The following is a 3,829-nucleotide window of genomic DNA, read 5'->3' as shown; positions in this document are numbered from 1 at the left end:
TAATAAGATTTCTTGTTTTGTATTGCTGGAATGTGAGGTGATGCGTGCGCGTGTTTCGTTGGTCGGTCCTGTCTGTTTTTAATTGTCTGTCTTTCTGTCTGTCACTATACTGGAGTGTATGTGTGTGTGTGTGTGTGTGTGTGTGTGTGTGTATGTGTGTGTGTGTGTGTGTGTGTGTGTGTGTGTTTGTATTTCCGTGTGTGCGTGTGTGTGTGTGTGTGTGACCCAGTTTCATCATTTGTTGCGCTCTCATAGTAAAAAAACACAAAAGATGAACACTGAAGTGCTTGCTCTTATTATGTGAACACTCTATAGCCTCAGCCCACATATTCCCAGGCGGTTAACCCCAGATTTCATATAATAACTGTAACATTTCACTGAGAAGTACATTCTTTCACCGAACCCCATGACTCTGAAATGAGGTCACATGCTTTGCGAAATCTCCAGAACCAGCACTCGACTCTCGTGTTTGCTGGGATAATATTTGGCAAGACTTTCACACCTGAGATGCCTGGGTCTCATACACCACTTGAGGTACGCTTGAACGAAAGGGAAGTTCTCCTGTAAGTGTGTGCACAGGGCGAGAGGACAGCCGGGTGGGTAGGTGGCGGGTGGGTAGGTGCCGGGTGGGTAGGTGGCGGGCGGGTGCCGGTGGAGGGGGAAACAGGATGGGGGTCAAAAGGTGTAGACATGTATGCATACTTACCTGGTCACTTGAGGACCTAGAAAGTGCATGAGATGGCAGTTCCATCAATACTTTTATTCTTCCCTGTCGACACGGATCAATGAAACTCGGATATGTACCACATTTGGTAGAAAAGTAAGTTCACATACACTTTAACACACACACACACACACACACACACACACACACACACACACACACTCTCTCTCTCTCTCTCTCTCTCTCTCTCACACACACACACACACACACACAAACACTCTCTCTCTCTCTCTCTCTCTCTCTCTCTCTCTCTCTCTCTCTCTCTCTCTCTCTCTCACACACACACACACACACACACACACACACATACACACACACATACACACACAGCCACCCGTTAGCTAAGCAATGGCAATACAAATGTCTTTGGGCGGGACGAACGAAAATCAGCAACTTAAAATATTCAGACACGCAGTTTGCACAATATTTTCGCTGAACGGCGAATTAACCTTCATTTGCTGGAGGACCTTTCCCATAATACACCATGCGTAAACTCACAGATACATTCTACAAAATCATAAGTGTTGATGTCGCGTAACAGACCGTGTTCAACTCTCCTGTGTTATCTTGATCAATCCATTTTGATTCAATTGATGAGAGACAGAAAATACAATCAACATTGAGACACAGCACAGGAATCAAACTTAAGATCCTTGCTTTAGCAGATAATACTTTATTTTCATGATGAATAACGAATTTAACGAAGTAAAGACAATAACAATAACAATAACAACAATAACAGCAATTTATTGTCCATTATAATATTACATAAGAATGAAAAAATATTCTTCCCCGTGTTCATCAGAAATCCAGAATCAAAGAGACTGCCAATGTTCCAACATTTAGAATTTAAAAAAAAGATATGTTTTTGTTTTGTTTTGTCAATAATTAAACGTTCTAACAACACACCTTTCTTGGTTTTTTTTATTCCGTGTTCTGTAGCCCACTTAAGTCGCACATTTCTTTACTTGTTTTTTGTCAAGCTGCTACGGGGTCATAATGTGGGCCCCGCTTTCAAAGTTCAATAAACCTACATTATGAACCCGGGACTATGTGAGTCAAACTTGACAAGTTACGTCTCCCTTCCTCCCCGCCCGCTCGATCTCCCTTTCTCTTCATTTCATTTTCTGTTTATTTGCTTTTGCTTGCTTGTTTGTGTGTTTGTTTGTGTTTTTTGTGCGTGTTTATTTGTTTGATTGTTTGTTTATTTGTTTGTTCCCTATTATCATTTTGTATTGGATGTAAGGACATGTTTAACAAAAGGCTTGTTAAATAAAGTTCCATTAACATCAGCATCTCTCGCTCTCCCTGCCTCCCCCCCCCCCCCCCCCCGACACACACAAGTATCAAGTATTTTATTGTTTTGGGCCCAGAGGGCTTTGAAACAAAGATATAATTTTAACAAAAAAAAGGTAACAAATCAGACAGTTAATAAATGTATACAAATTGAGCGGACAAATACAACAATACTATACAACCAAACAAAATAAATTGGCAATATACACTTCCATACATACAAACAAAAATAAAAGAAAAATAGGTTTAACAAAATCAGGTAAGAGATCAGACAGATAATATATATACATTAAGCGGACAACGATAATATACAGCCGAAATAAATTAGCAATACCCTTATGCCATGCATCTTTTGTAAAAACACAAAACAAAACAAAAGCATATATTACATACATATACATACCAATAAAGAAACTAGATATAACGCTAACATACTAAAATCATAACGTGGGCTACAAATCTTGCTAGCTTCATTAGTTTTATCTTAGATTTACAATTCATTAACTGTTCATATTTTAAACAATTTGGGTGAGATCGGTAATAAGGACTAATTAATTTTCTTCTTTCAGACACTATACTTTCGTCGGTACAAATGAACAAATAGTGAAACTCATCACCTAATTCATTTTTATCGCACATATCACACAATCTTTCATTTCTAGGAGCATTAAAAAATCTAAGCTGATGTATTGGCAACTTATGATTGCTTGTTCTAAATTTTGCTAATTTAACTTGGAATTTCCTAGGCAAACAAAGCAAATACCTTTCCAGACAAAAATCCTTTTTATACATTCTGTAATTAAAACACAAGCTGTTGGCGTTCACGTCAGTGTTCCATTCCTGCAGGAATTGATCTCTTAGCCTTTGCTTTACAACGTTTTTAAAACCTGAGACGGCAAGACTCTGAGTTGTCCATAAATATGATAGACCCAACTTATTTAACATAGTATTGACATGCGACAACCAGGGCAATTTAACGTTTTGTACATGGTACAACTTCAAATGTAGCTTTAACATTAAACAGGACATCTTATTCGCACCATCGTTCATTTCTTTCATCAGTTTATACCAATAAACCAGTAACTGAACTTTGTACCTCAATTCTAATTAATTGGATAACGACCAAGCTCTCCGTAAACCATACAGGTGGGTGTAGTTTTATATACATCAAGAAGCATTTTTAAAAATCGCAATTGAAACCTTGATAATATGTCTAATGAATCATATCCCCCCACCTCACAACCATACAGCAAAATTGGATGTACACACTTCTCAAAAAGATCCAATTGCACGTCAATTGGTAAATTTAGTTTTCTACATTTTCGAATTAACGAGAACATTGCACGGTTACCAATCAAACATTGACGTTTCATGGCATTATGAAATTTGTTATTATAGTTAAATAGTACACCTAAGTACACATAGTCCCAAACTACTTGGACGGGTACTCCATTCAAGAAAAAATTTGGGATAATACACAATACAGAGTGGACGCATGTTCCTCGTGGGTAGCTCTTTCCACAAGACAGACTTCATCTCCGACACGCATGATTGACACGGCTGGCCAGTATTCCACAGATTTGTCATTGTCATCGTAGCGGTGATTTGTCATTGTCATCGTAGCGGTGATTTGTCATTGTCATCGTAGCGGTGATTTGTCATTGTCATCGTAGCGGTGATTTGTCATTGTCATCGTAGCGGTGATTTGTCATTGTCATCGTAGCGGTGATTTGTCATTGTCATCGTAGCGGTGATTTGTCATTGTCATCGTAGCGGTGATTTGTCATTGTCATCGTAGCGGTGATTTGT

This window comes from Littorina saxatilis, linkage group LG9 (assembly GCF_037325665.1).
Source record: "Littorina saxatilis isolate snail1 linkage group LG9, US_GU_Lsax_2.0, whole genome shotgun sequence".
Taxonomy (NCBI): Eukaryota; Metazoa; Mollusca; class Gastropoda; order Littorinimorpha; family Littorinidae; genus Littorina; species Littorina saxatilis.
This window is presented reverse-complemented; position numbering follows the sequence as displayed.